The sequence below is a fragment of the Neopelma chrysocephalum genome, unplaced genomic scaffold (genome assembly GCF_003984885.1).
Source record: "Neopelma chrysocephalum unplaced genomic scaffold, ASM398488v2 Primary Assembly neopelma1_23, whole genome shotgun sequence".
Taxonomy (NCBI): Eukaryota; Metazoa; Chordata; class Aves; order Passeriformes; family Pipridae; genus Neopelma; species Neopelma chrysocephalum.
Genome location: NW_020897691.1, coordinates 3,428,122 through 3,454,865, shown reverse-complemented (window position 1 = coordinate 3,454,865; position 26,744 = coordinate 3,428,122). Strand labels below are relative to the sequence as shown.

The 26,744-nt window shown below is 38.0% G+C and overlaps 1 long non-coding RNA gene across 1 annotated transcript in view; it reads left to right on the top strand.

The window, feature by feature from the left end:
* Positions 1-13,451: 13,451 nt before the first annotated feature.
* LOC113968231 overlaps positions 13,452-26,744 on the top strand; it is a 138,225-nt gene continuing 124,932 nt past the window's right edge. Inside the window, exon 1 of the long non-coding RNA XR_003534443.1 lies at positions 13,452-13,661. This is a non-coding gene — a long non-coding RNA (uncharacterized LOC113968231). The remainder of the gene's footprint in view (positions 13,662-26,744) is intronic.

The window sequence follows — 26,744 nt, the reverse complement described above, 5'->3', positions numbered from 1 at the left end:
CACTAAACTATGTCTCCTACATGTCTTTTAAATACCTCCAGGGATGATGCTTCAACCACTTCCCTGGGCAGTGTGCTCCAATACTTGACAACTCTGTCTGTGAAGAAAATTTTCTAATATCCAACCTAAACCTCCTCTGGTGCAACTTGAGGACAAGTTGCACTGACAACTGCTTTCATACACAGGCCGAAGTCTGCCCTATAGAAGCCCAAGAGAACAGTTCTGCTGACCCCTCTTCTTACTTCTCTAAGAATCTCTTACCATTTCATGATCATTGTAACCAACTGTCACATCACCCACCAATCCTTCTCTCTTCACAAGCAACAGGTCCAGTGGGGCACTTTCTCTACTTGTTTTACTCATCTGCTGGGTTAGGAAGATTTCTTTCACACACTGCAGGAACCTCCTATATTGTTTCATCTCTGCTGTATGGTATTTCCAGCACATATCTGGTAACTTCCCCATGAGAACAGGGACTGGCAATTATGAGACGCCTCCCAGCTGCTATTTCCTCTGCCTCTTCACCTGGTTGGGTGATCTGCAACAAACTCTCACCAACTTGCTGGCCTTCATCCTCAGTCTTATCCATGAACACTCAACTCTATCATCCTCGTCATAAAACTCTAGACAATTGAAACACTTCCTAACATACATGGCTACCCCACTACCTCTCCTTTTTTGCCTATCCATTCTAAAGAGTTTATAGTCATTCGTTGCAAAACCCTTTGGGTCTGGATCCTCCAGAGAATCTGTCCCAAAAACTAAATAGCATCTCTGTAAGCAGAATTGGTCTGCAGCTCTCTTGTGATGACTGACAGACGGGAACTGGAAGATGTCAGAGACAACAACAAGTCTGTCAGAAGGAAGTAAGAAGATGGAAGACAGGAAGTACAAAAACGGACTTCCTGGACTTTCTGCAAATAATCATGACTCGACAAAAGCTGTGTCAGCAGGAGTTTACTATTTTGTAGCCAATCCTGATGTATTTATACATGAAGACACCAATAGTAAACTGACATGTGTATGGCCTGATATATGTGTACATGAAAGTACCAATAGTAGGTTGACATGTGTATGACCTGATGTGTGTTTACATGAAAGGCACCAATAGTAAGTTGACATGTGTGTTGTGTGAAAAGTATAAATGTCTTCAACCTGTTACAATAAAGATCTCTTCCAGCCTTCTTGCTATCCTGTCCCTGCTTTGGAAGAAGATTCTATGTTGCTTTGGCCATCTCAACATAACAGCGATAGGAAGAGAGGAGAGAGAATATATTTTTCATGTCCTATCTCTAACCTATAAAGTATTTTGGGCTCAGAAGGGGAATGTCTCTCATCTAAAAGGAAGAAATTGAAAGTTGTTTTTAATTTATAAATTCTTTTTTTCCCCCCCAATTAGGATCTTTTTATTGTATTGTCATCTCCTCACCCTAGATTTTTTTCTTTCTTAGCTGGTAGAAATCCTTGAGGCTTAGGCAGTGGAATGATTGATGGAATTTTTCAGAGACACATGAGAAGTGCAGGCACTTTCGTGTTTCCTATGTTTTGCTGTTTTCCAAACTAATGTAAGTTCTTGCACTGCTCTGACAGATACAGCTGAGTTTGCCATGGGAAAATGCACAGCCACATTTTGGCTTTGTGTGATGAGTGTCGCGGGTGGCAGTAGAAGGCTTAGGCAAAATTTATTTAAAAAAACCCAAACAAAACCCTGCCGTTGAACCACAAGGTGCAGAAAGGACTCCCTTACTTTCTAAACTCCTTCTCAGAGAGGAGTCTAGGTGCAGTTGAATCCAATCTTAGCCTTGGATTATGTCAATGGTTTAAATTTAAGGAATTATAGAAGTGTAATTGCAGGCTGTGTCTCACCTAAAAAATCCATTGCGCAGGCTGGAAAGGTAAAAGACCTTTCCCAAAATCTTCGTTCGCGAAGACTGGCCATTATAGAAGTGTAATGGAATGACTTTTGTCCTGCAGGTTTTAATGATTGGCAAAACGGGAGTATTTATATAAAATGAATCATTTATTATTAAAAATGATCAGACAAAGATCTTGATCAGAATTACTTACTACCCAGTACAAACGTTAAAACTACTAGTAGCATAGTATAAGATAGGACAGTGCACTATATTGAAGCAATTATATTAAAGCTAGCAAAAAGAAATAATTATTAATTAAAGATTGATGTAACTCACTCATACCAACACTCATGGGGAGATATCTTTCTCTCAGCCTTGAGGAGTATCCTTGGAGGGCATCACCACCCAAGGGAGGAATCTCCACACATACATACCAAGAAGAGTTATGTCAGAAGAACCTTGACTGCATGAGAGTTCTTTGAAAGAGGACTTTTACAGTATAAAGTGATTGACTGCTAGTTATACATTTGCAGGCCAGCTACCAGCTTATCTGATTCGAAGTCTGATGAACCAAGATGATTTTAGCATAATCAATACCAAGACAGCACCCTGGCGCCAGCAGTTGAACTTGCATGATAGCTTGCATGATGCCTTGCATTGTATGCATTCTCTGATGAATTTTAGGTCTTACTAGGGTGGGCTATCCCGCCACACCAAGATGCAAGTTGCTGCAGAGCAGCAACACTGTGTGTTACAGTGGTGCCTGGGAGCCCTGTTACCGGCCCAGGTGCTGTTGTGATAGGGGTTGCGCAGACACAGCTCTTGTCGTCACCTGGCCCTTCTCTGATGGCTGTATAAAATCTTTTCTTTCCTTTCCTATGCCAGGATGAGTGTGTAGGTGGGCAAAGCTTGTTTGGTATCAGGTCTACAGATAGACCAGCAGAGCCTTGAGGTTTCATGGCTGTATTTTCTATGTATATGTTATCTGGATTTGAGTCAGGACTGCTTCCACGAGAGAAAGACAGGAGTTCAAACATGCATCCTTTTTCCTGTGTCCTCCTCATTGTGTCTAAGTAGCTGTGTTTTTGGCGTGTGTGCCTTTTTGTTTGCATCTCAAACTGCGCGCTCCTTCTTCTTTCTGTAGATACTGTGGAAAAGGCCTCTGACTGTCAGGGTAGCTCAGAGTTACACAGATAGAATTGGAGGTGTCCAATTAAATACTCTAAGGATCTTTCTTTATTTCTTTGGACTAATTTCAACAGAGGAGACAAGTTGGTACCTAATTTAGAGTATTAGCTATTTCACTGAATTCAATGGGTAGATTGCAAATGCTCATGAATGTGTCCCTACACATCCTTGCCAGGTGAGAATGCAATGCCTATGTACTTCCAAGCAGGAAGTCACAAGACCTGAACCCTCAGGGCACTCACATAGGTATTTATATCTTCCAGTAGTTTCTTTAGACCCAGGGAATGTTTTGTGCTTAAAGTTATACGTGTGCTTAAATGTTCTGCCATCTGTTTAAATTCCATAAGAGTAGTAAGTTGTAATTACTCAGAACAAAAATAATTCAAAGAACTTCTAATTGCATTGACCTCCTTAATAATTTGTGAAATTTTGGGCGTTATGGTGTTTGAAAGAACAAATAACATGGTAGATAAGGAGACAGGTCTCTTCCCATGGAAGAGATCTGAGAAAAGAAGTCTTGGAAATCATCAATCCAAGACTGGCTGCCTGGGTCTTGCCTGCTTGTGAAGACATCAGATGCAAGTTGTTGCAGCAATGACAGAAGACAGAGCATTCACCTCAGGTGCTGGCTTCAGTACACTGGCAATTTCCCATTGTAGATTGATCCAGATTTTTCTCAAGATTTGCACATAAGTATTCATGTGAGAGAGCATAATTTCAGTTAGAATAAACACCACAGGAAATCTTGTAACACTGTAACAAAATACTGTAAGTGCCTAGTTAAGAAAAAAAACAAAACAAAACAAAACAAAACTGGTGTGGAATGACAAATTTGAAGCTTCTATATTTAACTACATTTTTGTGACATTTAGCTATCTGCTCTCTTCATGTCTTCAATCTGTGTGTCAAAAGACACTGAAGACCCTATTAATTGATCCTCATAACACAGCTGTACATGAAAACAAGACGACTAAGTAGTAGCCTTGAACTCACACTGCTGAAGTCCAAATGGAATGTCCATTGCATCATATGAGGGAAGATATTAGAGCATTGAAGCATTTCTGAGTGATTCAGAAGCCAGTTTGACATGAAATAAATTCAGTCTGGGCCTAAAGAAAAGGTTTGGATCAGTTATTGGAAAGTGAAGGTTATTATTATCATTTCATCTAGGACCTTTTAAGAACTCAATATATTGTGAGTCACTTTCCCTATGTTGTGTTATTTTCCATTTTCATAGGACCTCCCTTCCTGATTTTAGCAAAGCAAGTTCCTAAGTACTGTGAGAAAGGCTGTTCTGCTAATGATAACACTGATGACGTTTTCAGAGCTGGGAAGCCTCATGAGAAAACTTGTTATGCAGATCGAGAAGGATCAGATAAGCTGCTTCTACTTCAATGGGATAAAAGGGGGAGTCACATTTTAAAAAAGCATTCAAGCATTAAGAGAGGTTCAGCTGACATGAATCATACTGGGGAGCTCTGCCAGCCTACATCTGCTTTATACCCGCTGCTGCAGAATTCTCCCAGTGTTCTTTAGATAATAATTCAACACATTAAAGAACTTTGGACTAACTCAGTGGAATTGGTTAAATGTTAATATATATTAAGGTGACTTGTAACAGCTGCAGACAAGGTTATTTGTTTCTTGCTTGGTGTAAAATAGCTAGAAAGGGTGTAAGGGCAGAAAACTGAGGTAAAAATGACCCATTGCCTAGAAGCATATTTGAGAAATAAAATTAATGGAATTTTGTAGAATTCACCATTTGGGTGATTTGGGGAAAACTTCTGTTATTTTTCATTCTCAGAGAAAGCTAAATTTGGAAGGTGAATCACCTGATTCAGGAGGAAGTGATTATTTGTTAGAACTGTGAATGTTTCTTGAGATAGAGCCGGTTGCTTCATATTAATTTAAATGCATTTAACAGTGAAAGTGTCATCTATAGCATTTCTACTTGTCAGAATGGAGTGGAAAATATCTTTTCCTCTTCAAGTTCAATAATTTTCGATGGGGAGTGTCAGAAACTTCCTGTAATTTCACAGTTTTCCCCAGTGGCCAGGTTTTTCTGAACCTGGTAAAAAGCAAGACCCAGAAACCACAACAGCAATGTTGTGATAATGAACTAATATGACACCAAGATCTGTGTATCAAAACAGAGGTGAGGTAGTACATGTACATGCACCAAAGATTAAGAGATGGTAATGGACAATATAACAGAAATTAAAATGGAACAAAGAAGTCCAATTATTTTTTTAAAAAGTCAAGATCTACCTAGAGCAATCAAAGCTTCCAAGTGCAACTTGGAGTTTGGGGACTGACTGATTGTTGTGTAGATCTCTTGCTGACAGGGAATGTTATACATCTTATCAGTGTTAAAATCTGTATTAGCCCCTGCAGTGATCAGGCTCTGCTCACCGAAAACTTGACAGAATCACCTCCATCTGCAAAGCTGATAAAGTTTTGGAGGTTGGACTAGGTGATCTCCAGAGGTCCCTTCCAACCCTGACGAACTACTCCGTGATTCCATGAAAGTCTAAAGCTAAGCAGTAGTCTTGCAATGAGATTACACACGTCGTAAGGAAGTACGTGTCCTCAGATTTAAGCCTTCCCCTTGTTTTTGCTCACAACACAGGAAATGGCTGGTATTTTCAGGGGCAAAATAACACAAGTCATTAAAATGGTAAAAAACCTCCAGAAAAATATGGTTAATGGAAGTGAATGAACTCTTTAGCTCAGAGGCCAAATTTTTCTAGTATGCCATTTGTACAGACTCTATGAAGCTGAATGCCTGACTTGCATTGCTTTTTCATTGCACTTCTTTAAGAAGTCAAATGGGAAAGATAAAGGGCAATTTTGAAATCTGTTAGTCTTTAAATGTTTCGCAGGGTTCTACTCCCCATAACGTAACTGAATGTCCAAATGTAGGCAGGAAGAAAGTAAAAATTGTTACTCTACCTCTTAAAAAGACAGAAAATGCAACAGCAGTTTTGCTAGTCTAGACTTTTACACTGAGAAAATAAAAAGGAGGACTGTTTTGCTTCAACCGAATTCCAAAGACTGAATTGGTTGGTTAATTGGATGTGCCTAACATCAAATGGTATTTCCTAGCAATTCCCAGGGTGTTGTTCAGGAGTGCACTCTTCCCCATAAGCTGAACTCCTCAGAGGGTTACACAGCCCAGAACATAATGAAGAATTCCCTCCTGAACAATTTTGTGTTATATACTCTGAGATGAACATAATAATGAAGAGAGAGTCTGATGAGGTGGCTTACACTTCAACTCCTGAAAAGCATTGCAACTTCACATACTTGAAATGAAATGTTGTGCATCACCCCTGGTCTGAACTGGAAGATTTCTTTTGCTCAGCACTTTTGAAATTAAAACTTTCAGCATTTTTGAACCAAAATTATTGTAATTTTTTAGTGTGTGAAAATATTTGATGTTCTAAATTTTGCCTATGCAAAGAGCAAGTACTGAAATACACATGACCTGGGCTGGAAATTTGAAATTTGGTTGATATCACATTGCAAGGATATTCTTATTGGCATGCAGTCCAAACTATAATGATCCTAAAAGGGGAGTAAAATGCATGCCGCAACATTTCTGTATGCATGCTTCTCACTGTCATAAAGGGCAAAGGAGGGAAATAATTTTCAATGCTAATGAGACTGTGTTCCTCTGAAAAAGGTATTGCTGGCTCTAGGGTATTGATGGGGCTAAATGCAGAATTTCTTTAAGCCCTTATGTGGAAGGGCAAAAGTCAAGTTTTTAGTATCAACAATTAGACTGGTAATGAATATTCTCTGCAATATGCAGCACTTTCTTCAGACCTCTCCTTTGGAGTAACCCTGAGAGGACAAAGTCATTTCAGAAAACTGAGCTGCAGCTGAATTAAGAACTCACCCCTTGGATATCAGATTCCTGTTGGGTACAATCACCACTAAAATGTGCACTTGCCTTGTTAGAAGACTATTGGAAGTGAATTTCAATATGTTTTGTGTAACTGTGTAGTGCAATAGACACGAACTCAGTCCAAGTCACTAAATGTTGAAACTAGCAGAGCTACCCCAACGAATGCTGAGTATTATTATAGTCAAAGGCACCACTGCAGCTGAGATTATGGCAAGCATTTTCTTGCCTTTATAAACTGGAAAAATTATGTATAAACTGTCAAGAAAATTACCTTTGTTCAAATTGTTCTCAGTAGTACCACTATATGTTTCAGTAATTTTTAATTTTTTAAATTTTTTGATCCATACAACAAGGAAGGAATGTTCTGATATATATGTGTCAAAAACAAATTGTATTAATAAAATTATGTTTTTTCTGCAAACTTAGCTGGTTCCAATGCATTGTTAAATGCCAGTTACTCCAGTCTCAAATGATGCAACGAACATAAGACCATTGATTTCAATGAAATTATGATAATTTAAATCATAGTAATTTGATCCCATATATTCCATAATCATAAAAAAAGAATATAGATTAGTGGCATTATTTTCTTTCACATCTCCTCCATTGCTCTTTGCTGGATTTTTGTGCAATTGAGTCATAAACTAGTCTGAATGAGATTAAAAGTAATTACTCTATCGTAATGTATTACCTTTACATCTACGTTTCAGAGACTGCTTTAAGGAAACATTCTGTTGTTTTTTTCAGTATAAGTCTACCAGATGCATCATCATCTGTAAACTTTCCTGTTTTTTCACACACATGAACAAATGGATTTGGGAGCACTTTGTTGTAATATGTGGGCTCTAAACCCCCAAATTCTCCACTGGAAGACATGGGCAACCAGGTACATTGTTCACCAGGAAAGTTAATGGAACTTGTTATCACTTAGAGAGCTGCCTAAAATGAGCAGAAGGAATTATCCTGTTTTGGTAAATACAAACTTCAAATGCAATATTTATTATTTATTAGGGATAATTACTTTCTTTTTCCCTTTCTGTGAATATCAAAATGCTGTAGCTAGAAGTTGAATCCAGGCTACCGGCTGAAGAAATTTTTTATGGTCTGGTCCCTGTAAAAAAAAGACTGTAATTAAAAAAAGATTGAACACCATAAATCTCTGCAAAGCACTGTTTTCATGAGCTGTATATTCAGTCATTCAGTATTTGGAAAGTTTCAGAATAGAGTTGACGCTATCATATTTAGCTTAAAATATGCCAGAAGGCAGACCTGGATTCATTTCATATGGGAAAATTATTCCATAGATTCAGAGAGTTTCCATAGATTCAAAAAGTTTCTTATCAGGTAGGTTTAGCCAAATATTCAACTTCTCCAAACTTTTTCCCAATTATTTGGATCATAACTATCATTATTACAAGTTTAAATATTTGATTCCAATTCCATTCTTAAAACTAAAATGGAAATAAGACATATAACTGAATTTGAAAATATGAGGTACTGAAAATGTACTTACCTTTTTTTGTAATGGCATCTTAGATATTCAAGGACTCAAAATCAGTTTTTTACAGGTTTTTGCCCTATATTTGTTACCATGGTAGCTTAGCATACTGTATGCTGTAGAGTTTTACCTGCCCCTCTTTGTTAGCTGGGCTGCACTTGCAGGCCTTTACAGAACTTGTATCCTAGTATAAAAACTGAATTGCATTTAAATTGTAGTATCATTTGGACTGGTCAAATCATTGCCTCTAAGCCAAAAAGATCTGTAAAATTATATTGTTAAATCTACAGCAAACAAAAGGTTTCATGGTATTTCTTTAATAGATGAGCTGTTCTGCAGAACCACTTCTTTGTGAAAATAGTCTGGCCTGTATGAGCTTCAGAGCTTCACCATAATTACATTATTTACTATAATACAGCCTTGGGCAAAGCAAGTTAAAAACAAAATCGCATCAAAAGAGAACATTTAAACTAGAAGGCATCTTTTGTATTAGAAGTTACTTTCATTTCCTTTGGCTGAATAATTCTTTTGTGATAGTTATGTAGAGAAATAGCCTAATGCAGTAAACTCTATGAATTGTAGAAGCTGCACAGATGTTATCACTGGACAATAACTAATTCCCAGAGAAGGTACCAAGACAATTCACAGTTCTACTGTGGTAAAAATTGTAGCAAAAATTCCCTTTAAAAGAGCATTTTTACAAAGATAGATGGAGGTTTTAAAAACAGTGGAAGAGAAATAGAGGCAGAATAAGAAAAAAAATATTTGGCTACCTAATAACATAATGAAGACAGATTCTGTTCATATTTTTGTTGATTCTTCTACTAATTTTTCTGCTAACCTCAGAAGTATATTCTATCTGGTGAAAGTGCTATCACAACGTGTTGCAACACAGCATGCCAGAAACAAGCAGCAGAAAGTGAAGTGACCTTAATCCTACTATCCCCAACCCACTTGAAATGTTCAAAGACACTGCTAAAAAAGAAATAATGTTTGTTTTGTTTTCTCCTTTTACAACTTTCAGAGTTGTTTTATATATCAGAAACTCAAGCCAGATTTTTGAAAAACTTAGGAGATGTGATAGAATACAGTTCGGAATAAATATGGCATATTGGGGGATTGTGATTACACAGACAAATAAGTTAAAAAAATGCTTTCTCGTTTTCCAGACAGGTTAAACAACTCCATTTCACTGAACAACAGTGGCTAATCATATAAATGAGGAAGAGAAGCCCAGATCTGTTTTACTGTTAAGGTAACATGGCAACATTTCTTTTCTATGCAAGGCTATGAAAGCCCATCATGACCAAAAGCACTTCAGATTAAATAGATTCCAGTGCATTTCTTGAAGATTGTATAGTGTCTGGATTTTTTTTTTCTGACAGATGCATGTTGAAAATTCTTACTGGTGTCAGGAGCTGAGGGAAGCAGCTCTCCTTTGGAGGCAGTTAGCTATATATCAGCTCATACTTGGAATACCGCTATTAAAAGCTTTTATTTTACAGTGTTTTAAGGACAAAAGAAAGGTCACACAAAACATAAATAATAATATGTATAGGTTTTATGGGGATAGATTTTTATATTGAATAACATTTAGACAAAGGCTGCCCAAACTCATTTATTACCTTTGGTGAATGTTTGTGAAGAACTGTTTCCCTTTCTCTGGCTTGTCTGTTTTTTTTTTCTCTCAATATTTTTTCATATATATTTGAAATGCTGGGTTTATTTATAATGCTTTAGGAGAAGTTAAGTTCTCTGAACAGCCTGTTTCCTGGGTATCTTGATCCTGGGGATCAAGATACCACTATAACAACATCCTCTTCATAGTGCAAGACTACATGGGAACTGTGTTGGATGACTCAGTAAGTGGTTTATTAATTTGTTTATATCAAAATAATGACTGATATATTGCTAAATGTCCATTGCTAAATATCACTATTGGATGTTGGATGTAACAGGGTGTTAACTGAGGTACAGTCAAAAGCACCCACAAGTAAGAATGGTCTGGTCTTAATCTGATAAAGTGTGTCCATTAATTTTTCTGTCTTGGGATTCAATCTCTGTGAGCAGAAACAATATTGCAACACTCCATGATTAATTGCAAGTATACTTGGGGGAATCCTAATCTTTATGTAAGATTTTGCTTGGTCTCTGCACATTAAAGGTCTTGCATAGGCCTTATTTTATCCTCTTCATGAGAATCCCAACCCACCTGGCGCTTCTTGCCTGTCTATCTCAGGAAAGTAAGTATTTAAAGAGTTCTGAAGATGCCCAGTGCTGTGGGTTGCCTTTCTTGTGCATCTGCAGACAATCTTTTGCACAATGACCAGGAGGAAAGATGATCAAGTACATCTTTACAAATACCAAATTTGGGCACATTTGAGCTAACTGAGATTCCCAGCCATGCTCTTTCTGATAGTAGAGACACCATGAAAAACCAAGTGTGATGCTTATCTTTCTAAGATGCATAAAGACTGGGATGTGAAATTTATTAAGTCAGTTATTGAGACTTGGATAGATGATTGGAAGAAAGCACTGGACACATATTATAAAAGGGTAGAAACTTAAAAGGATTTTGTGTTATTAAGTGATAAAGAATGCATTTAATACATCAAGATATATTTTCTCAAATGTAAGTGATTCTAGGTCCAGATTGTTGGATTAAAGTTGACAGCAATAAGAAAAATTCCCTTGTTTTGTCAAAAAATGTGTCTTATATCAGAGAAGATGTGTGTCAGGCACAGTTTTAAAGTAAAGAAAAGTAAAGCTTTCAGGGAAAGCAGATTTATTTCCTTACTCTTGTATTAGCAATTGCTGTAATTCATATTTTAAATTTCTTCTTTTACTTATGCTTGATTTTCATGGTAATATTAATTGAGAAAATAATTCCTTCCTCTATAGATTGGCAGTTGGTATAAGAGAGGTGGGATCTAGAAAGACTCTTGGATTGCAGGAAGTGCCACTTTTCTCCTCTATGAATGTGTTGGTGGTCTCCAGAGAGGATAAATGAGGAAAAAAAGGAACTAATTCCACTTGCTTCTCATAATAGCCAGATGGCCAGATGTCTCAGCCACTGTTTGCTGTGGACAGTTAATTTGAGTTAGTGATGTGCTCTGCTAGATCTGGGTAGGATTCAAGAGCCTTGTTTCTGTAGGAAAAAGGATCTGTGACCCCATCTCTTCTCTGTGTGCCAGGGTCTAGTAGAGGAAGAGCTGTGTCTGAGCACTGATGTGCTTTCATAATCTAAGCACAAAATGGAAAAGAATTAGTTTGAACAGTGATTTATAGAAACTCTGTGGAGGCATGTCTGCAGTATCAAGAGACACCTGAGCTAAGAGAGACCTCTTGCCTACTGGAAACTGGCTATGTTTCTTCCCAGCTGGTTGTGATCAAATGGTGAGTGTCCCCAAACTTATCTCCTGGATTTAAAAGCACAGTTTATTTAATGTTGAAACAGTGCAAGTGGATCTCATTGTTTTGAGTTGTGCTTGGGGTCCTTCACAATTTACATATTTTCTGTGCAAAGCCAGGGTTGGATCCAGCTGCTCCATGAACAAGCCACGGCATGGCTGGCAGCACAAATCACCCCAGCTTCTCTCTGTTTCTCACTGTTTCTCCTAGCAGGCTGTGTGTTTCTGTTTGAATAAGTTTAAGATCTTTAAATATTTACTTAGCTTTTGGCTTTCCTGTTAGAAAATGGTGAGGCAGTTTGTTTCTAGTATTTGCCAGGATCTTTTCAGCTTGTGAGGTTACCTTTTCTTAAATTACGAAGCACAGCCTTTACAGAGAGGGACGAGCAAGACATCACATCGCTGTAAGGCTGAACCAGAACTCAGGTCAAAGAACCAGTTGTTGTTGTTGTTGAAGGTACAAGGCCATCACATGGTAGGGTTTTCAAAGTGGCTCTGAGGACTTGCACTCTTAGATACATTAAATATTAGCAGCCCTTTTAAACATCTATCTTTCTGCAGTGCTTTAGAAAACTTAGTATCACCCAGCAGGAAAGTGAGGTGTTTCTTTCCTGCAGGAAATGCAAGAACAGTCAGGGGCTATTGGAAGAAAGCAGGAAGAAGATGGCCAGCACCACCACAGGTGAAACCCTGTCCCCTAGAAAAAGGTTGCTACTTTGGGAAAAGGGGATATGGTGTCCTGAGACTCCAGGAAGAGGAGGAGCCCAGAAACAGCTGCAAAGAAAGGGCAGAGATGATGTCAAACTGGAATGGTAACTGAAAACGTAGGAAAGTGGAAGAAGGGAATGGCAAAGTGCTCCAAAACGAATGGTGACCAAATAATTAAGTTGGATGCTTTCTGGGCAGAAGAAAACATTGGATGTTCACTCTGTTTGAGCAGTGTTAGTCATTACCGAGAAAGGTCTGAAGACCACCAGCTGACAAGACATTAATGCTAATTTTATTTTGTGCACTTAAATACTTTAAATATATGTATAATTGCAAAGAGTCAAACAATGCATATGGCTGTTTGCAGGATGTTTATGCTTCAAAAATACAGTCAAGCTATTGAAACCTCAATATCCTTGACCCCACTAATTGGAAAATGTTTCAGCTGTGATTTTTGAGTCTTTGGTCATTATATTAATGTTAAATGTGTCTTCAGTAATCGCACAGCTATGTGGTAGATGGGGGAAATCAGACACATAAGGTTCAACGATTCCTGTGAAGAAAAGAGAATATTTTTCCTGGTGCAGATGTGATCAAAGATTGAAAAATACCACAGTGCATGCAAAATGATTACATTCTATATTTATGGCAGAATTAGTCTTGGCAAATAGAAAATAATACCTTACTGGGAGCAGACCAAGTACTGAGATCGGATTCATTGTATACTCTGGCTGCTCAGTGCTCCATCAGAGACTACAGCTGGTTTGTGTTGTCAGAGCAATAGAAAGCAGCCAGGATTTAGAAGAGAAATGGGGCCAACATGTGCTTGATTTATGATTATTATTTTTTAAGGTGAAATAGAAAAAAGGAAGCACTGTCAAGCACCACAAAGCCAATACCTGCTCTATGACATGGCAGACTGACTGCAGTTACTTAAACCCAAACTACTCTTGAGCATAATTGCTGCAGCCAGCATCCAACAACTGGCAATGCACAGAACTCTCAGTCACCATTTCTCTGCAAGCAACCAGAGGCAAGTGAAGTCTGATGTACAGCCAGGAGAAGACCAGTTTCATCCTGGATTTGATAAGGTGGTTTTGGACCACAATGCATGCTATTATCCTGCCTTCTCTGTGCTGTGTGAGGGAGTTCCCCTGTCATGGGGCAATTCATATATCAGTGCCAGTCCTTGAAATGCTGATTTAATCAGTACTGAAAACGTGGCTGGGAAAGGGTTAACTGCTTTGAAAGTACTGATCTCTGTGACATGTTGAGACAAAGGTGACACATTGGTCACAGTTTCAGTCTCCTGCACTCTACATGCATGCTCTAAAGGCAATTTGTGATTATTTTTGTTTTTTACAACTGATTATATAAATTAAAACCTGTGACAATATTATCATGTATGCTACTGCCTTATGTTTTCTCTCGGAAATCACTACTGCCTCACCTGCAGTAGAGATGTTTATGTGCTTGCTTCAATTCAGATTACTTCACTTGCAGACATACTGTGTTTTGACTGATTAAAGCAACCTAACTCATTTTGATGAAAGCAAACTACGGACTGATTGCCTCAGAGAGTCAGCAGATGTGACTGAAAAGTGTCTTCCAATTGAGGTAAGTCAAGAACTTTTGCATCTTTCACTGGCATACAGACCTGAAGAGACTATCTGTACACTGGCTCAGCAAGCCTTCTGGTCATCTACCCTGTGCCAGCCGCTGGCCTCTGCTTGAGATTCAAAGCCTTGCTCCAGCAGAAGCTGAGAAATTAAGGTAAACAATGTGGTTTCAATCATCAGGCAAAAATCTGCCTGTGATTATTTCTTTAATTGTTGTCCCTTTGATATTAAATTACCTCCACACGGGCAAGAGCCAACAAAGACAACGTGGCCAAGTTATGCAGAAAAAATGCAGTGGTCAGTAACTGTACTAGGACCGGGGGAGCAGGAAAGCCTAGAATGACCCTGTTACTCAGAGTAGTATTGTCATCTTCTGAATCAAATACCTCAGTAATATAAGAGATTTCATGGTTTATTTTGATCCTTTTGTTTAGTTCTTAGATTTATGAGGAGAAGTGCATATTTGAGAGCCCCACTTTCTCTACACCCATTAAGTTCATAAACCCAGTTTTATAATGTACTCAGTACCATCCTGTTTAGATGACCCCTACCATGGACAATTAGAAAGTGATCATACTGTTAATCAGGCCCTGTAAAACTAGCAAATAGAGAAAATCTGGTTCTCTCTTGTAGCTGACATTAGGATAACAAAGGTACTGATATGGGTTGATATTTTTATAGGCATGGAGACAAGAATATTAAATCTCTCATTTTATTTTCTGTTTTGTTCTCACTGATTAGTGAAAATGGGGGATGAGATATATGACCTAGTGAGGGTTCAGATCAGATCAGTAATTGAAACAAATTCTAGACATGAAAGGACTGCCTAGTGTTTAGAAATCATTTAAGGATGAAAATTACTCTCTGTAAGGGAGCTGGAATAAAACAGTGTTTTGGAAAATCAGCAAAAACTTCAGAAATTGCTTTCAGAAGTTCTGCTGTAACATTGATTGTGCAACTGCCAGTTTTGTAAACATTTAAGTTGTTTGAATTAATGTCTTGACTGCAGCAAACAGTCAGCAAAGGGCAACTGATCTTGCTTCCAGCTGTGCAATGATCAGTGACTTATTAATTGGACTTGTAAAATTAAAATTTGGTGCTTATTTTTTACTAAGCAGAATGGAGTTACTGCTGGTATTACTACATAATGTATGCAAATGAACAAACATTACCTTTTGCTGTATACAATTTGTGAGTGATTTTGTTGATATTTTGTGATTCATTCTTCTAATACCAGCGTATGCAAAATGTCATGCCTAAGAGGGGTCCATTCGTTTTGGATTTTGCCTTCTGTTTTCTTTTGGCTTTCTGTAGTTAAGCTGATGGAGAGCTTCACACCAAATCCTGGTGAAAATGAGTTGGTAGTGTGTTTGCTCTTCATCATATTTCACAGAAACCTCAACAGAAGCATTTTACTTGGGAAGAGCAGCTTATCAGAACTCCTGCAAAGCAAAAGTGTTGCAGTTCTCAAGAGAGCCAAATAAACAGTGGGCATTAATCTGTTTCAGAAATAGAGAGCACTTGATACACTGCAGCAGCTAAAGTTGCTGAGATGTTTCTGCCTCTTTCCTGCTGCAGGTTTTTCCTTAGTTCCCTTAGTAGTTCACATAGTAAAAATACCCACCAACTTTTGGTAGGTTCTATCGAACTAGGAGACCTAGGAATTAATTTGTGTTGACCCAACAGAGGGCTGGTAACCTGCAATGGCAAAGCTGGCCATCTGGCTGGTGGTGACCTGGATTCCACACCATCAGGCACAGCCTCCTGCCTGTCTGTGGAGCATGGGGTGCTGCAGCAAGCTGAACTCTTCTGCTTCTTTGTCTCCTGACAGATGTTACCCGGGGAAGGGCTGTGACAGCAACTCTCGATACACATACTATCTGCCTCTGTTGCTATGTAACAGTGAGACTGTCTCATTGTTCAACTTACATTTTTATTTCTCTGGAAATAACTTTCTTTTGGGGCCAGGAAAAATAAAACGCATTTCTTTAGTCTTCCCCCTTCTCATTCACTTATACTGCCTTCTTTAAAGTGTTACAGTTTGTCTAGGGCCTCTTTATAACTTGTTTCTTAATAGGAGAAGCAAATCTCTACATAATGCAGTCCCTATTTCCTTAGCAATCAGAAATCTTCAAGCCTTCCTGACACCACCACCAGATCTCCACCATAATTACAGTGACTTCCAAAAGTATTAGTTCTCCTGTGGCATTACATCAGGGTATAATGATATAAGGAATATGAAAGAAGTCTTTTTGCACAGGAGTTTATAATCTGTAGAAGATATAGGAACTAAACTACGACCTTCATTATTCAACTCCTAGTAATATTTTCTTTCTAGAAGGGTTATGAGAGATACTGTCAAGGGGAGATTCTGTGGGAGACATGCATCATAAATTTTGCCACAGCCTACGTTCAGTTAATTTCTCAGCATGTTACTGCTTTGGACTGGGGCAAAGACCCAGACCCCATACTCCCGAACAGTCCAGAGAGGGAAGGGCAGATACAGACCCTAAGCCATTTGGCTGGGGGTCAGTCAAATCAGTTTTCTTGAGTCACACTCATCATGACCTTATCATCCTATTTCACTGAATAGCACTAATACCTCCCTAAAATATTTCATAATTAATGAACAAACTTTATCTGCAAGCAAAAAATCATGCCAGTAGGTATCTGAGATAGATTCTTGCTTTCTGTGAAACTGCAATGTAATAAAAACAAACTCTACGGCACAGCCAACTACTGGTAACCATGTGCACCTTATGCTATAGGCACCTGGAAAGCCTGTGGTTGCCTAAAGCAACAGCTTCCTGGGAGGGCAAAATTATCATATGTGTGGATTCAAATACCCCAAATTCATCCTACTAAATTATATATGTCAGAGGTTAAGGTAGTTTATTAATATGAATTGAGTATCACACAATGAGTGGAAATACATTATAACATTGGTCTCTGAAGCTAGTGCAGATTGTTAAATATGTTTTCCTTCTTTGGAGGTTATATTCTTGGCTTGTTTTTATTCGAGTGACATGATGATTGACAGATGGAGTGAACGTAGCCAAAATAGTTGCACAGTTACTTGATTACAATGAATTCTGTTCATCCACCTTCACATTAACTTTGGGTTTGTTTCTCACAAACTTTCAGCTTTTGAAGTTTCTAGAGAAAATATTTTCAGACAACAAATTTCAAAACACTTTTCCATACTTTTTTTGAAAGTTCTTGTGCACTCTTGTCCCTGGGTAGCAAGACAGCATGGCACCTGCACACTTTGTTCAGGGCAACCCTGTCAGGGAGGAAGAGAAGACCACAAGCAGAAAAGAGACCCAGGAGCCAGACTGGATAATCAGCCGGACATTGTAATACAATGCCCATTTACAGTGTGAAAGAAATGCGATATGTCTGTCTAGTATGTAAAGCAAAGGTAGAAGGGTGTAATTGTACAACAGTGACTTTACCATCTCTAAACCTGTGCAGCTGGGTGAAGTTCAGGATGCTGTGATCAATTCATATTGTAAAGATCTAAAAGATAACCATATGAAAATAATTTTGATATTGTCACATTGTGAGTAGAGGCAGGAGCTAAACCAAGCAGTTCCTCCATGCACTAATGATACATTAAAGCTCACCTATTGTTTTGCTTGCAGGGATTCAGTCTGTTATCTCTGCTTGCAAGCATAGTTCAATATTTTTGAATATGGAAATATGTCTAAAAATTTCAGAAGTCTAAAAATGTCTAAAAAATTTCAAAATTACCAAATAAAAAAATTGTGTTAGAGATACTTATTATATATTTTTATTTATTCTCTGTTTTTCATCTGTGCTTTGACAAGCAGAGTTGACACTTAAAAGCAACAATGGTCAATCCCATTTCCTTGAAAATCAACACCTGTCAGAGTAACATGAATTCAGGATCAGGGATTTAATTTCTATAAACCCCAAAAGTGCTTCTATGTTTAATTTAAATGGATAAATGGTAGGATTTAAAGTTTTTATTTCTTCTAGTACCACCAAGTTCTGATTAGACATAAATTGTCTGTAAACCCCTGGTTTCTCTGTCTTCTATCTTCTCCTCATAGGTCTTTGTCACTTTCCTCTGAAGTGACCCTGCTGAAGTAATTTCTACTTCATATAGAGAGAATGATTGAAAGCATGTTATACTATTTATATATTTATTATATATATATAATATTTTAAGAGGAAGAAAGCCTAGCAATCTTTTCACTAGCTCAAATGGTGTCACTTGTTCTTTCAGAAGTGGCTGGCCAGCCACTAAATATCTAAGTCCTTTTGAGACAGCCTAGGAATATCCTGATCCATGAGTGTTTTAGGGAGAAATTCTTCTGCCAAAGGTGAAATTCATCATTCCCATTACAAAAGTTTGTCAGACCTGGAGCGAATTTCACACACAGCCCAGGGAAGTAGATTGAAGAAAAAACAGGTTTTCACTGCACCAGAAAAGCACACCAGGCTAATGGTTGCAGTGAGGATAGGACAAGAAAGTTCTTTGACTTCAAGTCACCCTTAAATCTCATGTGAGTTGCCTGCTGGCAAGCAGATGCACTTATCCCGAACTACCTGGGCCATCTTTATTAATCATGCAAGCACACTTTCTGATGTATTCTAGATATACACTGGCAACAAGTAATTGGTAATTTTATGGTGGAAATAATCATTTAGGATACCTTACAGCAAAGCTTTGCATCATTAAAAATAAAATCCCTGAAAAATTCATATTTGCTATCTTCCATTACAACATCTATTTCACCTGATTGCATAAGTGTTGGTGCGTGGCCAGGAACCAGAAAACATTAAGATTTCAGATCACAAAATGTAGGAGAATGTATAGTCACATAGTCACAGTTGTGTATGAGGATGTAAACCCATTCTGATACTATCCAATATCTGTAACATTTAGATTAATTTCCTTTTTTTAAATATTTTTTCTTTTAAATAAATTCACGTCAATCACCTGGAAATCAAGTACACAGAATTATTTAGCTCAATGCTTTAAATCTTTTTTAGTCTGGATGCCTTTATTAATCACTGTTAGTCTTTATGAAATACTTGACAGTCATAGCGAATAATGATGTATTGGGAAAGTAATGGAAGTTGAAGCAAAAAATATTGTTTTCTTTTGTAACAAGTGTACCAAGGGATAATTCATTGTTGACCTCATAACTAATGGGACATTGTTATTGTTTTATATCAAAATGATGCTGAAGTTGTTTTGCTATAGCTGTACTCTTCATTACCATATCCATATCTATCTCATTTTCTGCCTTACAATCCGATTACTATGTAGTAGTTTTAATAACCAGAAAAATAGAACACTCTCCACTGCACCCTGTCACACTACTCTTCAACTCCTACTGAGGAAAAAATGAAATGTGGAAATATTAGAGCATGGTTGTATTTTTGTTCTCCAAATAGTTCAGTGAAACTAATCTTACTTTTTGGCTCCTGTTCTACAGTATGGTCAAGAAAAACTCTGCTGTGTTCCAATCCTGCCATCACTCTTGGTACAGCTGACATGTGCTGGGGCTGATACCAGGGTACCAGGTTCAGCTACAGAACTGAAACACAAGTTTAAGGAGGGGGACAGGACATGTGGAATCATTTTTACTAGATGCCATGATTTGTACTCTTTTCCTCGGGCAGAGCATGAAAGATCTGTGGAAGCTGTTGTTTGTGAGGCAATATACGATTTTTTTTTTTGAAGAAATTTCTTTAACTTTATAATTTCTATCCTTGGATTGTGGTAACAGATGGTGAGGAAAAGAAATATTGCAGTTCTTAGCATGATGAGTGAAGGTTGATCTTGGCTCTGCTCAGCTTGCTTTATCTCAAAAACAACTGAGAGGTGGCAGTAAGGGAAAAAAATCATGAATATGCACACTTTAAAACATTTTTACATCACAACCACTAGGGATCACCTAGGATGTGCAGTCAGAAATATTGCTAGTATACAAAATGCTCACTTGTATACAGACACTTATACGAAAACACATAACAAAACATGGGCTGCAACATGCAACTTTTCTCCTTCCTTTAGCCTTTCTTCAAGGCCCAAGCTCCATCTGAACAGTGCCTTTGCTTTTTACAACAGGAAGGCAATCCCGGTAGAGCAAAGCTTCTTTCAGTCATAGAGTCTGTAAAACCTCTTGAAGTTTCTGTGTATCGCTGACACCCACCTCACTTCTACAAGTGGAGTGGCTTTACCTGCAGGAGCAGAGTGAGAAGGAAGAGCTACACAGTCCAGGAGCAGGGGTGGGGAGATGGTCTCTGGGTAGATCTTAACACGGTCACTCCTCTCTTGCAACAAAGGAAGACCAGGAAAGGGAGTTAGCAGAAAACAAAAAAAAAAGCAGGAAAGAAAACTGAAGAGGACTTTATGTCTCTCTTGCAAATTCTCTTACAGAATGAGAAACTATAAAAAAACCAAGTTCTTGTAGCAGGCACTGCTGCTTAGTCTATCCAGGTCCAAGCTCCTGAGCTCATCAAGAGCTGAGAAGGCATTCAGCTTGACCCTACTCTATTGTCCCAGCTATTGGGCAAGATCATTTGAATGGGCTGAAACACATCTGGAACACCACATATGCCCCAGATCTGTTTCTGGGTCATTTTCTGATGAGATACGGTACTGCTTCTCATGGAGAGATTTCAGTGGTGCTAAGTCTGAGGGGGAATAAATCTGGACTGGTACAGTGTGATTCACCTTGGACAGGTGAGACTTTTCCAGCCCATCTTCATTTCTATTTTTAGGCACAAGCTCAGAAACTATACTTCGTAAACTCGGTTAGTCAAAATATGCAAGAGAGAAGGAGGGACAAAAGAAGTCAGTCTTTTATTTCAGACTCTTGTGTTCTGTTTTTCCCATTTTGTGCTCATTTATTATTAATATTTTACAACTGTTGTAATATGTTCTTAATGGTTTACTAAAAGGGATAGAGAAACCTGTCCTATTTTGGAGGTATGATATATATTCAGAGGAAACACAAGAAAAGTCTTTTTTTACTGATGTTCAACATGTTTTTTCTGCTGAGCTCCCTGCTGTATCTCACAAGGAGATTTTTCAAATTAATTCAGTCAGATTTCCCTAGAATCAAGAGAACAGCATAGTATTTATTTCATGCTAATCAATTCTCTGACTTTCATGAGGAGCTGGCTAATTTATTTGCAGAGAGTGGCATGTTCTTAAAGCTGTTTTGATTACAGGCGATGTGGATAAAAGATTAGGTTTGTGGCAAGAAAAATTTCTGTAAATATTTTGGTGAAACTATGTGACAAGGAAGGTATTTCTTATGTTGTTTAAAAAAATTATAAACTGTTAGTCTTTCCTATAAATCTTTTGAGAACGTTTATATTCATGGAATTCTAAAAATACATTGTACAGTATCAGTACGTTTGAAGACATAGCAAGAAATTTACTCTAGGGTGTATTATCATCTAATATAAATTGCTATCAGTATAGAATGGTCTTTTATTATTAGCATAACTATACTGTAGTCAAAGCTGCTGTTTCTTCCTCTTAACATGGGTTAATATTTATTAAAATCAAAGTGTGATATGCTCCTTTATGCTTGGGGGTTCATGTCATGTTTAGCAGTAGTTTCCTGGAGTAAAATGAGTTTTTCTCAGGTGGGCAAGAAGCATTGCTGCTGGGAATAATTGTAATGCTGAATTTTGCATACAGAGGTAACTCACCAAGATTAGACAAACCAATTTAGTGTCTGTGCCTTCAGCCCTATGTCAAGGTAGACTCTTAGAGTCTCAGTCTCAGTTGAAGCTTGTTTACCCACACAGTCCACAATTCCCTGTGTCTCTTGGGCAGTGGTACATCTGTGGAGTGTGGTTTTTTGGTTTTGATGTAACTATTTTTCTGCTTGTGGAGTATTTTGAGCTCTATCTCTGTTAAGAGAATGTGGCCATGGGTGCTGGTGACTATTCCCCTGTGCACTAAGGTGGTGCAAAGCAAAGTGGATGCTCTGGGCCTCTGCCTCAAGCAGTACTCTCTGTCTGGTGGCTCCAACGGGTTCCTCCTATAGCAGCAAAATGTGCAAGCATAGCTAACAGTTTCAGATGAAAATTTTTCCATCTGCATTAAAAATACCATCTCTTCTGCTCAAATGAGGAGTGTTTTTCCTAACTCAAGGGAGATTATGGTAAGGGTAAGCCTGTGTGACAGGCAACAGCGCAGCAGAGGTACAACCAGAGTTGCTAGATCTGAACTTGCAAAAATGGTGAGTCTTCCAAAATGTCTTGTTATCCTACTAGAAAGGGGAAAAATATCATACCACTTCTATTGTTTGTTGATATATTAATTTTCTCAACTTGCTGGCCTGTTTCCTTTTTCATTTTTTTGGTCCCACTATCATGTCTACCGTCATTTTGAAAGGAAGGTGCTATGTTCATGGGGGGTTTTGTAACAGCTATCCGTACTGGAGTGTTTCTAACTCCAAATGGAATGCAGAATAATAATTCATAGAACTAGCTTTATGATATACACCAAGAAACACAGATGCTCCATGTTGGAAGCATTTAAAGACCTTACTGGGCTTTGCAAATTCTACCTTCAGTCTCAGATTGTAAGCTGAACTCAGCTTTTGAAGAAATATATTTGTATTCTTTTCAACTCAAATAACCTGCCCCAACTATCATTGCTGATAGCAACTGTTGTACCTTTTAGCATGTGCTCCAGTCTTTCAGAAGAAACAAAATTTGTGAAAATCTGCCATGTGAGATGAGGCATTAGGAAACAAACAAGTAACTTGATGGGGATGGAAATGAAAGTTTCCATTATATAGTTATAGCTCCTTCCGCAACTCACAAGTAAAATATTGATAATAAATCATATGCATGAGCTTCACAGGTTTAGCCATTGGATTCAGTTTGACTACTGCCTATGGTGTCTGGCCTGCTGTGAGGCAGCATAATGACAGTACATTCCTTTGAGAGAAAAAAATTCTTCTGTTTAAGCTGAAGATGGATGCTGTTTCCATCTGCTTCAGACTTTTCAGATTGGACAGGCATCATTTTAAATGGCAGCACATGTTCTAGCTGACAAAAGAATATTTAAAATGGTAATATTTTAAATTATGATTTATGTCACATAACCAGGATTACATAAACTAACAGTTTATGTAAGTTTATTTGGTGGTCACAGCACCAAGCCTGACAGAGTTCAAGAATTGTTTGGATGATACTCTCAGGCACATGGTATGACTTTTGGGGATGGTCCTGTGCAGGGCTAAGGGTTGGACTCAATAATCCTTGTGTGTCCCTTTCAACTCAACATATTCTGTGATTCTGTGAACATGAAATCACACAGATCTTTAAATCAGCCATCACTTACAACACATATACGTGCTTTTCATTGGGTGTCTTGTTCCATGAAACAAAGAGAAATGTTCCATTTTATGAATTATAACATCACTAATATATAAACTCTCTTTCAAATGCCTTTTGTGAAATCTACTATTAAACTTTTCCTCATTCAATTATGATTTTTCTAGCCCAGCTAAGTCAGATTTGGCTTTCTGATATATGAAGTAAGCTATTGTTCATATGCTAGATCTTTGCCTTGGACTTTAATTTTCTGAGCTTTCACAGATTCATTTTGTGGTGTTACTATATTGGTGTCAGAAATACACAGATATTAAATTGAGGCTTCACAAAATCTCCAGGAGTGCACGCTAGATGGATTTCAAATCATTCTGTTTTCCTCTTTATTAGTTTTTTTATATCCCTCAATTTGGCTTCAATTCAGGGAAGCACTCAAGCAAGTGCTTAACTTTGAGAATGTGCTTAAATCCATTTTTTGTTTTGTTTTGGTTTTGGTTTTGTTTTTTTTTGTTTTGTTTTTGTTTTTTGTTTGTTTGTTTGTTTTTGTGGGGGTTTTTTGTGTGGAAATGTAGGCTCATACTAAGTGCTTTGGTGGCCGCAGACTAGAGGATGCAAAGATGCAGTAAACCACAAGTTTGTTTTATTTTTAAGCCCCGGATATCTGGTTCGAAGATCAGTGAACGTTGTGTAAAAGTTTCCAAGTAATCAATTGTTTGTAGATCTGTAAACCTCCAAGCAGAACTTGTGAAGATAATAGCATTCATACTATTATGTGTGTATACATATATTCAGTATATTTCCATTGCAAACATGGATGATAACACTTTAAAAGGACCCACCCTGCTCCAAATACTCTGAGTGTAAAGCTGAAGCACTGTGCCGCAGAGGAAAGCAATATCAGACTCAAATAGAGATGATGAGATAAAAAAGTTATAGCTGAACAGAAGTAGCAGAATACAGAATAACAGAACAATACCTGAAGACAGCTTTATACATTTTTCCCGTTGATGAAGGATAGTATAACTTCCTATAAATGTTGTCTCAGATACCCTCCAACCACCATGGAGGCAAAGGTACTGGTACTAATAGACCTCAGAAACTGCTGTGAGAAATATTCCTTCAAGATTTAAAGGATGCATGGTGTTTGACTGAAATTTTTTTGTTTACTTTAACCATGTTGCATCATGACCTGAACAAATGCAGTTAGAAGGCATCTAAGAAGGTTATTTGGAGACATATTTGCATTCATGCATCTCTAAAGTCAACTTCTGAAAGATGTTTGTTTCTATTTTCCGGAATGCAGAATGGTCAATGGTCTGGTCCAAAATGCAGTTCTTGTACATGCATAGAGGAGCCAGAAGGAGGAAGTTAGATCTTAAAGACAGAAAGCAATGTGGAAGCAGGCTGTGTTACACATTCTTCTTTCAAATAAACTTTATGTCTCAATGGCATTGAAAGGTATAGCTGCTCAGTGTTACAGAATGTGCTTTCTGAAATGTGTTCTCTGTTACATCATATTCCAGAGAAACCAGTGATAACTTTAACTGTCAGAAACTGGAGATGGAAATTGGGTCTCCTGGAAGTTACAGCTTTTTTTCGCTTTTTTTTTCCTCCTTTTGAATTAATCATTTTCTCTCATCTCTAGTTCTTTTAATTATTACTATCATATGTAAAAATATAGATTTCAAGACTGATACCTTAGGTTCCCCAAAATACTGAAACCTATGATAAGGGTGGCTGAATAGGTCCTATTGGGATGGGGTAGTAGCACAAGGGACTTGTGCAAAAGGATTTATCATTGGGACCATAACCATCAGTGACACCACTGAAATTGAGAGCAACTCCAGCTCCACTTCAGGTGGCAAAGAAGAGTGAGAGGAACTGGAGAAGCATTTCTCAGTCTGCATAATCTGCCTTTGCAGCCAACCAAAACTCTGTCATGAAAAAGAGATAAAAAAGCTAACTGTAGTTCATGTTCTTGGGTGGTTTTTTTCTTTTACTTTTTCTTTTTTTTTTCTTTAATGGGGATTCTCATCGTTCCATTGTCAATGTGCAAAAGGTTTTTATTTTGAAAGTCATCTTTTTCTAAAGTTTCAGATAAGGAAAGGAGATTCACTTATTTAGACATAGGAGGGTTTAATAATTCTTTGGAGTTTTGTGTCAGAGGCTTGGTCTTGACTCTGAGATTTAAATAAAACTATAAGAGATGTCTACCTTCTAAGCCACAAGACTGATATCAGTGGGGTTGTTATGCATGAAGTCATTGTTAAGCCAAAAGATTTTAGAGGACTGCTAAGAGGGGAAAATAACAGGATCATATCTGCATGGACTTTTAGGTTACAGTCTAGTGTGATGCTGCCAGCACGACAGGAACTCATTTTCCTAAGAGGCAGTGCTGGAAGCTGGAGGACTGGGGCAGGATGCTGTGATCAATCACATAGCATCCTGATTTTGGAAGGAAATGAATTAGGAAAACAGTTGACCAAATGCCTGAAGAGTGGAGCAGTGTATTTCTATTTACATGTGAAGGAGGAAAAGGAAAAATTTTCTTGATCAAGTTACCTATAAAGGATAGAGTACCAAGACTAAGAAATTGCAATAATGATTTTGGAAAGCTGGAATTGCTAAGCATCCACTGCCACAAAATACTTTAAACATGATTACTCTTCCAGATATCTGTATAAAATTGTTGATTTTTATTGTACAGAAATCAAGGATGCTTATTTTAATGCTTGTATTATGTTTTATTTATGCATGTTTGAAACCTTTCTCTTTTCTACAGGTCAGCGTTTAGATAATCTTGTTATCCAATCATTTATGGTTCATAGTGTTGCCTAAAAGACCGAGGGAAAAAACAACTCCAGGCACAATTAGGTAGGACATAAGACAAGAAAGCAGAAAGCTTTAATGAGCCACCAGGCTCCGGGAACACAACCGTTGCGCATGACCCTTTGACCCAGGCGCTACAATTTTATAATTATGTTCATCCAATTCCCGTTCATCTACCCCCCGGTTTTGCCCCATTCCGCCCCTCGGCACATCCCTTCAGGAATTGAGTCTGGGGGAGTTTGGGACCCCTCTTTCATTATCTTCCTCTTCATCACGGACAGTCCTCGGAATCCTTCCAAAGTTCTAGGCCTGAAGGCCGTTGTCCATGTTTACATTCCGTGGGACAGGAGTTAAGGTGCTTTCTGCAAATCTATGCTGAAAAGA